At 42.9% G+C, this 13901-nt stretch overlaps 1 protein-coding gene across 1 annotated transcript in view; it reads left to right on the top strand.

The window, feature by feature from the left end:
- The window catches only part of KLHL14 (kelch like family member 14), a 66157-nt gene that overhangs the window by 1324 nt on the left and 50932 nt on the right, over positions 1-13901 (top strand). The window lies entirely within an intron of this gene.

Here is a 13901-nt window from a genome sequence, read left to right as displayed (position 1 = left end):
GGCCGGGGCTGGAGCGGCCTCGGCACTGGCCGTGGGGTGCCGGAGCGGCGGCGGGGGCGGAGGCCGCGGCTGAGGTCGGGAGGTCTCGGAGGCGGCCGGCCGGGCGAGAAGCCGCGGGTGCGTCCCGCGGCGTGGGGCCCTGGGCTGCTCGCCCCTCTCCGCGGCCTCCCGGCGCGCCGGCGGCGGTTGCGGCTCCCTCAGCCGTCGTGTCCGGTCCGTGGCGCTTCGCCGCGTGTGTGGGAGCCCGTGCCTCGGGAACCTGTTGTAATTATTATAGGCCATATTTATTTATTTTTTTCCCCTATAGTGTCATTCCTTAACAAGGAGCCACATCTTCGGGGTGTTTAAAGCTGCAGTCCTAAACCTAATTACTGGTTTTTATAAATAACTGCAATATTCATGCACGCAATATTCATGCAGCCTGGTGTGGCTGATGTTTGGGCAGCGTCAGTACTGTGCGTGGAAACTTGTGACTTCATAGTCCTTACATCTATGACATGTCAGTTATTTAATAAGGTAATGAATCATGATGTCAAAGATTGACAATATGAGGTTGGTGTTAGTAACTGGAAGCACAGCATGTAGTTTAATGAGCAGTAAATATACCCAAAATGAAGGGAATATTTATTTTTCTCCCTTTAAAATACATTTATACTTCATTTCATTCAAAAATGGAAAGATAATTCTGTCTTCCAAGTACAGTGGCATGAAAGAACAGAAATCAAAGCACACTTTGCATTACAGCTTTTGAACTAATAAGTGTATATTATTAATGACTTAACGGTAGCAAGGAAAAAGTACATTATTAAATATTTTAGGTAACATGCCCTGTTAGCATTAATGCAGAGGAGTTGGTACCCCGATGATTTAACTTTGGAAATACTGTGCCTTCTTTTATTATCTCTGACTAGCTCGCTTTGTTAGTGCTTTGTCGTGCTTATCACCTTGCTGTCTAACCGATTCTTGCTCCAAAATCCTACAGTAAAAAAACCTGAATACCGGCATTTTGCAGTGTAAAGTATTTTTGAGACACCGCCGTTGGAGCTGGTGCATACCGTTCGCATTTCAGTATTCAAAACTGTTGACTTCCAAAAATACGAAACCCACCACCTCCTTCTCAGTCAAGATTCTGCATGCCGCCGGGGGCACACCGGGGCTCGTGTCCTGGTGGATTGCTGAGATACCAGCCGGCTTGGTTCAGTGAAGATACCTTCCAGCTTCACTGGTCCATGTCATTTGAAGGATATGTAGTGGTGTTCTGACCACTGAATGCTTACAAGTGTCATGGATGCTGCAAGAATCTGATACTCCTGGTGCTGGGAACTGGCTTTCCCTGCAAGCGGGAACATACACAAAAGAGTCGCACTTCAAGTAGACCTAGATTAGATTCCAAGTTGTGCTTACTTAATGAGTTATGGGGGACTCCAGATACTTCAAGTGCCATGTTTTTAATTTGTAATAGGTCCGCGCGTCTGTGCAGGCCGTGGTATTTCAGAGGCCCTTAGCTGTAGTGGGTGAAAACGTACTGCGACCTTCACAACTTTACCGTTTGTTTAAAGACAGCGCAGTAACCAGCCGTTCTTGGTAGGATTCTTTCATGGTGGTGAAATCAGAGCAAAACCATTTGGATTTCTTTTATTTATAATCAAGACTTAGAACTTAATAAAAATATTAACGTCTTGGAGGTGTTTAAATGCTCTGTGATGCAGCATACAATCGGAGTATTTTTGATTTGAGTCTTGGATGATATTCCTGGGAATTCAAAAAGATCACAAAGGCCCATCTTTGAATCTTAATTAAGATTTCATCAAGCTGCCTAAGTGCACAAATGCCTTCTAGAACATGAAGAAACAAAAGAAACATATCTAAGACTGTGGAGATTTCCAGACTTGTTACCAAACATTTCTCTAGAGCTGCTATTTCAGTAGACTGGCATTCATTCAGTAATTTTGTTATTTAAGGAAAAAAATCTGCAAGGAGTTTCTTAAATTACTAATTTGCAGCAAGAAAACTTAACAGTAACTAAAAGTTAAGTATGTGTGCAAAAATTATTACACAGACAAGGACTTAAAAACTTGGATTACCTTTTCTGAGAACAGTGGTGACCTTGGTAACTTGGAATTTAAAGTTCAGTGAAAGGTCATTCACAAAAGGTTCATGTGTCTTTAGAAAGAGATAAACTGTTCCTGTACTCTGTGGTACAGTATGGGTTGATGAGAAATACGAGCAGAACAGTGCCATAGCCACCTGCTTACTGCAGGATGAAGAAATTAGAAGAATCGTACTCAGAACTTGCCAATAACTTTTCTGCATTTTTAAGAAGAGCACTGGGGTTTTTTTGGGTAACTCTCTGCTTTAAAAAGTGTGTACAAGTACATATGTACATATCCATACACGCATTATCACTTTGGAGCTGGGGCTCCTTGTATTTTTTAAACGGAGCAAGTGTAATGGGAAGCTTGAAATAGGGTGGTTCTCTGTGATGTAACTGCAAAGATAGCACTAGTTGTTTCTTTAAGCTTGTTCTTTATGTGCTAAATCACAGGTGCTTACTTTTCTGATAAACACAAGTTTTTCACTGTTAGGGCTGGAGGAAAGCAGTTTTGGTCACAAGAGCTAGTCTGTGCACTGTGAGCAGAGTTATTTATGAAGTTAGTGCGACAAATGCAGATCATTCCATGCAAATGGTGCTGGGGGTAGTAGGTGCTTGGGTTGTCTTCTGTGCTGCAGTGAAAAACGCTGTTTACCCAAGAGGAGAGCGAAGGGGTTTTTTTTTAATTTCTGGAGAGAAAGTAACACTTGAACATCCTCTTCCTTTTTAAAAAATTATTTTACAAAGTACAGCAACTAAATGATCATCATTTAAAAAGTTAAGGAATGACATCTCTGACTTGTGAACCTTGCCATGCACTCTGAGGTTTAGGACTTGACCACAGGGAGTGGGTGTTTTGGCTCTCATCTGGCATTTGATCATGTCCTTTACTCTAAGCAGAGTTAGTTGACTTTGATCTTCCTTTTCCAGACTAATATTGGAGCTTTCTGGCCTCTATAATGCTCATTTACGATAGGGACTCAGCATATAAACTACTATTAAAGGTTGTTGAGGCCCAGTCAGTTTTGACAACAGTAAGAAGAATCCCAGTTGATTTCGGCATGGAGCAGGTTGGGGCCATTATGGTGACCCTGAGCCCTTGAAGCTTAAATGATGTTTGTCTATCCCCAGGAAACACAGATAACTTTTTGCTGTATCACGTTTTGTGTCATTCTGGGAAGAAACTGCGTTTGGATAGAGGAATGTTCATCTTCCCATTATTTGTTTGACTCTTTGGACTTCATTGGAGTATTGAGTTGTTTAAAATGTTTCTATGCTTTGTTGTGTAATGTAATATAGTTTATATAATACATAGTATGTGTTTTCAGTTATTAAAAAAGTTCTAGGTTAGAGCATAATCATATTGCTTTTAGAGATGTGCGAGCTACTGAGAATTATTATTGCTTTCATACTTACTTGCAACAACGAAAATGGTTAGAAACACATCACTGCTGTGAAGCATCTAGCTTTTAACTTTAATTTTGCTTGTGCTAATACACAATATAGCTGTAGACAGAGAATGGAACATTACAGAAAAAAAAACTATGACGCTTATTTTTTAAAGTTTTACGTAAATATTGCTGCCTTTTCTATAGGACATTGCCATTTTCCTGCCTGGAACTGTTTACAATGACTTCTGTTCCAGACAGATGAGGAAAGGTAGGCTGACTGGGAAGAGGCAGCCCTTTACAGCCAGGAAGTTGTTTGTCAGCTGCAGGACATACGCAGCTCCTCTTGGCATCAATGGGTGTTTGAGCTGGTCAGCTCCTTCCAGGATTTGCAGGCAGAGTAGCAGTTTAGATGTCTGTACACCTCCATCAGGTACCTGAAGGCAGAGAGAGGGGCTTGAAGAAAGTAAAGCCGGGAGAGGGGGGAGGATGCACTGAAAGAGAAGAATGAAGATAACCTAGGGGAGAAACAGGACAAAAGTAGCAGAAGCAAGGAAGTACAAATGAGGGAAAAGGGGAGGAGAGAACAGTTTTAGGGGGAGAAAAGTGAAAGAATAGGATACTGGGCAGGAAAGGAGACAAGCAAAGTAAAGAAGACTCCTGCAGATTAAAAAAAAAAAAAAAGAGGAAATGAAACAAAAGTGAAGAAACTCTAATTCTTGGCAGAAAGAGCATCTGTTGTCAATAACAGCCAAGTATTTCAGGTTTTGGAAAAGCTATTTCAGATATGAGGGAGGAAAAATGGACAAGGATCAACTCACTGACTTGAGATAGGAAAAGTCATAGGAAGGAAATATGGAATTAAAGAGCAGAAAAGAAAAGGGGAAAATAGAAAGATAAGAGGACTAAGCCTGACTGTACTGTTTGCTGGGTTCAGCAAAGTTCCAGTATGTACAGACCCAGCTGTTTTTCTATACTTTTGTTACCTGGACTACTAGACCTTGGAGAGATTAGAAGTGCAAATTCTGGTCCTGCTGAAGCCAGTTGTAGAGGGCTTTGTGTTTTGGTTTTGTTTTTTTAAGTTTCATCAGGGTGAGGGTGTCATCCACACTGTTTGGTGCTTGGTATATTAGTGAAAGCGACAGCAAATTAAACAGTGGCAGGCAATGAAGGTGATATGACCAGTTTTCACTCAGTAAGAAGGTGGTAACTCATGATAAAGAAGGAAAATGTGAAGTGCTGAACAGTGTGAGACACTAACATTTATGTGGAAGACATATATACCCAGTCTGATTTACTTTCAACACAGGAGATTAAAAATTTGAAGATGCTGGTTACATCCCATGGCAATTAAATAATTTCCTTCTTGAATACACTTCTTTGTCTACAAATCTCAGAGACTGTAGTTCAATTGGACTTCTTTTTCTACTGAGATTTTTGTAGGATCTTAATAGGGCATGTTTGGTGGTTGTAGATAAAAATTGTTTTTTCACCGAAATACGTTGCAATGTGTTCTAGTAACAGCCACCTGCCTGTCCCTCTGTGATCCTGACACCAATATTTCTAATATTCCTACTCATAGTTAATTGCAAGTGAGAAATATTGCAGACCCCAAATTAAGATCCAGCTAAAAACCATATTTTAAAATCTATGTGAATTATTAATATTTACATTACAGTGTGGATGAAGTGAATGTGAGGCTCTGGTTTCTTTTATTTGGTTTGGATCAGGCCTTACATACTTGAATTAATATTAGGAAATTGTACCTGTGCCAGAACTCTCTCAGCTGAGCTGCACAAAGGAGACTGACACATTAGAGACTGTGGGGAAGTGAACCACAGACCTATAGTCAGTTTAATCCTAGTTAGTCTTTCCTACTTGCTTTATGTGCATTCATTTGCCTTTGGAGACAGGCTAGTCTGAAATCTAAGTCGAGCGATATCCAGTGTCCAAGAGGGAGGAAGGCCTGGAGCCCAGGTTATGGTCAGAGGCAGTACCATTGTCTTAAAAGGACTGCTATGGGTCAGAACAGTCCTTGGGAGCCTTCTTAAAGACATATGTGTCCTGTCTAGTAAATCCCTTGAGAGCTGTGGTAGCCTAACCAGTTTCCTGATGCAGTTGTAGTACTTGTTAGGAGAAACATCATTTATGGAGAGTATTTAATGGCATTTTTTATGGGCAACTGTCTTTCCAGCAGCTGCAGGTGAAACAGGAGTGTCAAGTACCATGTACAGGAACCTCTCTTCGACTGACAGCCAGTATCCTGGTCAGAGGTACTTGGTGGGATAGTCTCCTTTCTGAACTGACAGCCCTCCCTGATTAATGTCCCTAGGTGACACATAGTCCCAATATCTCCAACTCCTTCCCCATCTCCTGTCCTCTCTTGCTCCAGAACTTAAGTTTCTCAAAATCCCTTGCCTTTTTGAAAGTTTGAACTACTCATTTTTTCTATCTGCCCCATGGATTCTTCCTCATTCACAGGCCACTCTGTCAGATGGGACACTTTCCTAGATTTCAGTTTCATCTCCACCTGTCCATTCTCTTGAATCTTCTGCTACCATGGCCCCTGGCCTCTCAGTGCCCCTGCCACCAGGGCTACCTCACCCACACCACTGCTATCTGGTCCAGACCTCTCAGCTTGGCTTTGCAGAGGCTGGTGCATCTGGTTGGGATGTACTGTTCCTTGGCTTTTTGTCACCCTGCCCCTTTTAGCACTTGAAGCAGCTTCAGGCATCTGCATCTCCAGATTCTTTTTTCCAAGAGTGGAAATCTTTCACTGGATTTAAAGCTGCCTTGTTCTAGAGGGAAAATCAAGTTAAAAAAAATCTAGTCTTACTAAGCCACTCAAACTGAAGGCAAAGTGCCTGGGAAAATGGAAACTTCTTCCTCAAATGCTATACTTTAGCAAGAATGCACCTGTCCACCACCTACAGCAGTCTGTACAGCTCATTTAGAACTCCTGCTGGTCTGTAAAGGAATGGAGGTGTCTTCCATGAGGTCCTGTGCTGTTCTTTCCCATATTTTGTCATCACAATCCAGGACTGTCCTGCCAAGGAGAACATAGGTCACAGATGGTGCAGAGACTCCTAGATAAGGAATTTGCAACTCGAAGTCCTGCTGGTATGATTTATACTTAGGGTATACCTTTTCCAAGTGAAGTACTGTAGAATCACAGTTAGCATCACACATACCTGTCTTGGCTGCCTGTACGTGCTGGCTGAGGATTTTCTGTGCCTAAAGTGCATCCCATTCATGTAGAGGGAGGAGACAGAAAGGAAAAGGTCTTTGAAGATACATTGTGGCCTGAGATCACTATAGTTTTTTTCCTTATAAAATCATAGAATCACAGAATGGTAGGAGTTGGAGGGGACTTTTAGAGATCATATAGTCCAACCCCCCCTGCTAAAGCAGGTCCACATAGATAAGGTCAAACACAAATGCATACAGGTGGGTCTTGAAGACCTCCAGAGAAGGTCCACACCCTCCCTGGGCAGCCTGTGCCAGGGCTCCATCACACTTATAGTAAAATAGTTTTTCCTTATGTTTAAATGGAACTTTTTGTGTTCCAGCTTCATCCCATCACCACTTGACTTTGTCACTAGATATAATAGAAAAAAGGGATGCCCCAACCTCCTGACACCCACCATTTAGATATTTGTAAATATTAATGAAATTCCCTCTCAGTGTCCTCTTCTCTAGACTCATCAGCCCCAGTTCCCACAGCCTTTCCTCATATGAAAGATGTTCCAGTCCCCTGATCTCCCTCCTTTGACCTGCTAACCACACTCTTCTTGATACACCCCAGGATGTCATTGGCCTTCTTGGATATGAGGGCACATTGCTGGCTCATGGTTAGTTTATTATCAGGACTCCCAGGTCTCTCTGCAGAGCTGCTCTCCAGCAGGTCAATCCCCAGCCTGTACTGATGCATGGAGTTGTTCCTTCCCAGGTGCAGGACTCTGCACTTGTCCTCGTTGAACCTCATGAGGTTCCTCTCTGCCCAACTCTCAAGTTGGTCAAGATCCCACTGAATGGCAGCACGGCCTTCTGGGGAACCAGCCAGTCCTCCCAGTTTGGTGTCAGCAGCCAACTTGCTGAGGGTACACTCTGTCCCCTCATCCAGGTGATTGATGAAGATGTTGAACAAGACTGGCCCCAGAACCCATCACTGTGGAACTCCACTGGCCACAGGCCTCCAACTCGACTCTGTGCCATTGATCACCACCCTCTGGGCTCTGTCATTCAGCCAGCTCTCCATCTATCTCACTGTCCACTCATCCAAGCCACATTGCCTGAACTTTCTGATGAGGATGTGATGGGAGACAGTGTCAAAAGCCTTGCTGAAGTCAAGGTAGATGACATCCACTGCTCTCGCCTCATCTAGCCAGCCGGTTATGCACTCATAGAAGGCTATCAGGTTGGTCAAACAGGATTTCCCCTTGGAGAATTCATGTTGACTCCCCCTGATAACCATCTTTTCCTTCATATGTTTAGTGATAACATTCAGGATGAGTTGTTCCATCACCTTTCCAGGGATAGAGGTGAGGCTGACCTGTCTGTAGTTTCCTGGGTCATCCTTCCTGCCCTTTGTGAAGACTGGCATGACATTGGCCTTTCTCCAGTCCTCAGGCACCTCACCTGTCCTCCGTGATTGCTCAGAAATGATGGAGAGCAGCTTAGCAACCACATCAGCCAGTTCCCTCAACACTCTTGGATGCATCTCATCAGGAGCCGTTGACTTATGAGCCTTAAGCTTGGCCAACAAGTCTTTAACCTCTTCCTTATCCACCCAGCGCAAGTCCTCTGTTGTCCAGACCATCCTGTTATCCTTGCTGGACTGGGCTTCCCGAAGGCCGGCTTTGGCTGTAAAGACTGAAGCAAAGAAGACATTCAGTAGTTCAGCCTTCTCTGCACACTCTGTCACCAGGGCACCCTCTGTGTTCAGCAGCAGGCCCACATTCCCCCTCATCTTCATTTTGTTGCTTAGGTACCTGAAAAACCCCTTCTTGTTTTCCTTAGCTTTCCTGGCCAAGTTTAATTCCAAAAGGGCTTTAGCTTTCCTGGTTGTACCCCTGCATTCTCTGGCAATGTTCCTCAACTCTCTGAAGAAGTCAGGCCCTGTTTCCACCTCTTGTAGATGTCTACTTTCTCCCTGAGTTGTCCCAGCAGATCCTTGCTCATCCATGGAGGCCTTCTGCCTCGTTTTCCTGCTTTCCTACATGTGGGGACACACTGATCCTGGGGTTAGAGGAAGTGGCACTTGAAGATTGACTAGCTCTCTTGAGCACTTGTACCATCTAGGATATTATCCCATGAGGTCCCTCCAAGCAGGTCTTTGAAGAGGGCAAAGGCAGTTCACTTGAAATACAGGGTCAAAATTGTCCTTGGTGTCCTGCTTCTTCCACATGGGATCTTGAACTCTATCGTCTCATAGTCACTGCAGCCATGGCTGCCTCCAACTCCACATCCCTAATCAGACTCTCCTTATTTGTCACAGAATCGGGGAATCTCAAGGGTTGGAAGGGATCTCAAAAGATCATCTAGTCCAATCTCCCTGCCAGAGCAGGACCACCTAGAGTAGGTCACATAGGAACTCATCCAGATGGGTTTTGAATGTCTCCAGAGAAGGACACTCCACAACCCATCTGGGCAGCCTGTACCAGTGTTCCCTCACCCTCACAGTGAAGAAATTCTTCCTTGTATTTCTTTGGAACCTCTTGTCATATCATTGGACGTCACTGAGAACAGCCTGGCTGCATCCTTCTGACACCCGCCCTTTACATATTTGTAAACATTAATGAGGTCACCCCTCAGTCTCCTCCAAGCTGAAGAGCCTCAGCTCCCTCAGCCTTTCATTATAAGGGAGATGCTCCACTCCATCATCTATGTCCCTGCACTGAACTCTCTCCAGCAACTCCCTGTCCTTCTTGAACTGAGGGGCCCAGAACTGGACACAATATTCCAGATGTAGTCTAACAAGCGCAGAGTAGATAGGGGAGGAGAAGCTCTCTCCACATAATACCCACACCCCTTCTAATACACCCCAGGATGCCATTGCCGTTTCTGACCATGAGGGCACATTGCTGGCTTATGCTCATCCTGCTGCCCACCAGCACCCCCAAGTCCCTTTCCCCTATACTACTCTCTAACAGTTCATTCCCCAGCCTGTACTGGTACATGGGGTTATTCTTTCCCAGATGCAAGACTCTACACTTGCCCTTGTTTGAATTTCATTACGTTTCTCACTGCCCAAACCTCCAGCCTGTCCAGGTCTCGCTGAATGGCAGCACAGCCTTCTGGGGTGTCAGCCACTTCCCCCAGTTTAGTATCATCAGCAAACTTGCTGACAATGCCCTCTGTTCCCACATCAAGGTCATTAATGAATATATTGAAAAGCACTGGTCCCAGCACTGACCCCTGAGGGACTCCACTAGACACTAGCACTAAGTTCAGCAGCACACTTCTCCTCATTGGTTCCTCCATCACCTGTGACAGGAAGTTGTCGTCAACATTCCATAGGAATCTCCTGGACTGTGTGCACTTGGCTGTGTCGCTTTGCCAGCAAATATCAGGATGGTTGAAGTCCCCCATGAGTACCAGGGATTGTGATTGTGAGGCAGCTCTCAGCTGTTCGTAGAAAGCCTTATCCACTTCCTCTTCCTCATGAGGTGGCCTGTAGCAAAACTCTCACAATGGCATCACCTACACTATCCTGCCTCTTAATTTTCACCCACAAGCATTCAACCTGCCCCTCATCGCCACCCAGGCAGAGCTCAATGCACTCTAATTGTTCCCTCACATAGAGAGCAACTCCACCTCCTTGCCTCATAGACCTGTCTTTCCTAAACAATCCATAGCCCCTCAATGGTTGTGCTCCAGACGTGTGAGCTGTCCCACCATGTCTCTGTGACTGCAATGAGGTCGTAGCCCTGCATCCACACCCACATCTCCAGTTCCTCCTGCTTATTCCCCCGGCTGTGTGTGTTGGTATACAGGCAACGCAGGGGCTTACTCAAACACACAGGTTTCCCTGAATGGATGCTAGAGGATCCTCCCTGATTTGATACTCCCTGTGTGGTCAACCCTCTGCATCTCATCTTGGTGTGCAGCTGAGGGGAAATCATTGCATTTCCCACCCTGCCCTGTTTCCTTGTTACCTGGGGTGGCTTGTTCTTAGTCGTTATTCCCACCATCCCCCAAGTTCTTCAGTTTAAAGCCCTCTTAATGATTTTGGCTAGCCTATATTCTAGTGCCTGTGTGAGAGAGGTGTATTGCATCCTGCCCTATCAAGTTACAGTTTCCAGAGAAGGTTCCATTGTCACAAAGCTTCAGAGCGGTCAAATAGCAGAAGAAAACGGAGGTTCTGAGTCTGTAACTGCTGAGCAGTAAATGGAACTGAGCTGCGACAATGTAATTGTTTGGATTTGTACTTGAAGTACAGCGCGCCTTAGGGGCAAGGGGGGTGAGAAGAGCAAACGTAGAACACAAAATCAACAGAAAATAGTTTGCCAGGAAAAAAGCTTTTGTCCTGTTAAACTCATGTTACGGAAAAAATCCTCATAATCTGTAAAAAACACCATTTTATCTTTTCAAACAACTCCTCTGTTTTAAAAATCAGAGCAGTTTTCTAAATCAGAGCAAAGTTTGTTGTTATCTCTTGCAAAGTATAGCCTGAGAAGACTGAGCAAGGAGGTTAATAGGAATCCTGCATGAAGGTTTTAGCTGGATTCCACTGCTCTATAAACATTTCTGTTGCTGATTTTGTTGAAACAGATCCCTTGTGCTATTACAGGTTTACCAAAGGATCATCTTAAAACATTAAAGAGTATGGAAAGTGCAAATCCATTAGTAGAAACTTTCAAGCATCTTTTTTCATATTTACTGCCTCCCTAAAATTTTCTCTGAAGACTTTCATGCCTAGTACTTAATAGTCAACACTTCTTGCTGTGTTCTTAGGAAGCAGATAATAAACTTTGAAGCAAATATTATTAGCTGCCAAGTTCAATGGAAGCAGACAGTTTGCAATGAAGCTGGAAGTAAATAGAAGATGATGCCCCAGCTTCTTCTTCCTACCTTCCCTGACTGCCACTCCTTTTCAGGAAAACAAACAAAAAACAAAGGCAGTGGAAGAGGTAACTGGTCACAGCTCGGGTGAAACAGTGGCAAGTGGTGTTTTTTCCCAATGACTTCTTAAGGAAAAGGAGCCTCAGCTGGAGAGAACACAGCCTCTGATGCAAAGACCCACCTTGTTCTGGATATCTGATCAAAAAAAAGAAAAAGGGACCTTCTTGACTTTTCACTGTATGAAAATCTAAAAAAAAAAAAAAATAATAATAATAAAAAAAAATTCCTGGAGGAAAAATGAGGATTTGACCACCCCAAAGCATTTTATTAATATTTCCATTTTACCACCTCTGTCTGAAAAAAAAAAAAGGAGGTAGGGAAGGGAAATACAATAGCATCTAGCTTTAACATCTTCTTTAGTTTTATTTTTTAAAAGTATTCAGGATGAAGGAAGTTTCTTTAAGGTTTTTCAGAACTTCCAACAGTATGGAAAATCAATTGTTTGCATAATTTTGCCGATAATATTCACGACACAGGGGGCTTTGTGACTCATTTACCAATATAAGCTGTGCTAATAAAATTCCTTTGATTCAAATCCCTTACAATGCTTCAGATACCCACTGCGTGGCTAGGAGGATGTCTTTTGCATTCAGATCTCTGAATTTAAAGACTTATGTTCAAATGATCTATTTGTGTAGATATTGTCTATATAGAAGTGCTATTTATAATCTCACACAGGCAACGTATTAAAGTCCATCTCTCTGTAAGAAACAACAGTGTTGTGTACGAATGCAACAGCTTTGGCAAGACTCTGTATGGAAAAGCTACTGAGCATCTTTCTGGGGAACAGTACCAATCTCCTGTCTATGTGAAAAATAAGCTGGTGATCCAGCAAAACAAAGATGAAAAGGACATTCCTGTGTGCTCCTCCCAAAGGAATACTGATAGTAGATGCCAGTCTTCAGAATAGTTTCCCAGTCCTTAGCTACCTGTTTGTTCTGAGACTTTTATCTGGAAAGAGAGAGTCATTCACTTTGGAAATCTTCTAGCTAAAAAAAATAGCCTAACTCTTCAAGATTTACTTGGAGACCATTCTAAACTAGTAACAGCAGTGGGATTAGATTCATAAAGAAAAATAAAGTATTCAGAGCTCCAGGCAGATTCTAAGTTATTTTATAGGGGATGAAAAATTGACTGGCAACTGTAGAAAAGAGGGAAACTTTTACCTTGTCAGATAACATTGCAGCAGTTAAGTGTGGCCTGTCAGGCAAAATATTCAACCCTTAGACTTTTGCTTTTTAGATAAACAGAAAGGAAAGATCATTGTTGGAGCAAATAGTGACTCTCAATTTTTTAGGCATTTCTTTTTAAAAATACATTGAACAAAATTTTTTAGGAGTCTAGTAGATTCAGAGGACAAAAACAATGATCAGTGGCTGCAGTAAATCATTCCCAACTTACTGTTTATGTTCCTAAACTTCAATCTCTTGGTGTTCAGAAAGCTGTATTAAATGAGCAGAACAGGTGCCTATTGGGCAGCACCAAACCTCTTCAGTGAATGTTACAGTGAGCTCTGCTGCAATGAGAATTTGTCCTTGAGACCTTCCGCTAAGCATGCCCATGTTGAGAGTGAAAACATGGAACCCAAAATCTATGGCACTAAAGTAAATGATAGGACTGTTTTTCAGGTACAGTATTAGTAGAAAGCTTTTTGACATTCACATGTGCCTTGGGCAATAGGTATTCCTTAGAAGAGTAAGAAAAATCCATTCATTAAACAACATTCATATGTTCAGCATATTTTTGAACATATTTTGAACGTAAGAACTAAGCAATTTCTTGGTTGTAATGTGAAAGAGATTTCAGGATGCTTTAGGTTTTGACAAAATTGAGATATTCTTTTATATCTTATATCTTTTATTTTCCCCATAAGGCCAAAAATTTCCTGGTGGATCAGAGGCCCATCAGCAATCTTATCTGCAGGACTTGGTCTGGCAACTGTTAGAGATCAGATCCTTCCCCTGGCAGTGCTACATGGGATTAGGAAGAGATTCTGGATGTCTGCTCAGCTATAGGTTGTGATGTTCATTGATTCATTTTGTGTGATAACAAAACATCACAAAATTTCTCTGTCCAAAGTAAATTTTGCATTCTATCTTATGGCTTTCATCAAGTCCATATTTAAACTCCTGGATAACGATATTTTCTCTCTATTAAACCTGTGTTGCTAATCATAGCTATCTTTGCAGTCATGTGCAGAAGCCAAAATCTATTGAAATAAGCAGTTTTCATATGACACTTTTGTTGCACTGAAATGCCTGTCCAGGAGTGGGGAAGGTAATTGTCAAGGATCTCAT

Source organism: Colius striatus, chromosome 4 (genome assembly GCF_028858725.1).
Source record: "Colius striatus isolate bColStr4 chromosome 4, bColStr4.1.hap1, whole genome shotgun sequence".
NCBI classification, from domain to species: domain Eukaryota; kingdom Metazoa; phylum Chordata; class Aves; order Coliiformes; family Coliidae; genus Colius; species Colius striatus.
This window is presented reverse-complemented; position numbering and strand designations above follow the sequence as displayed.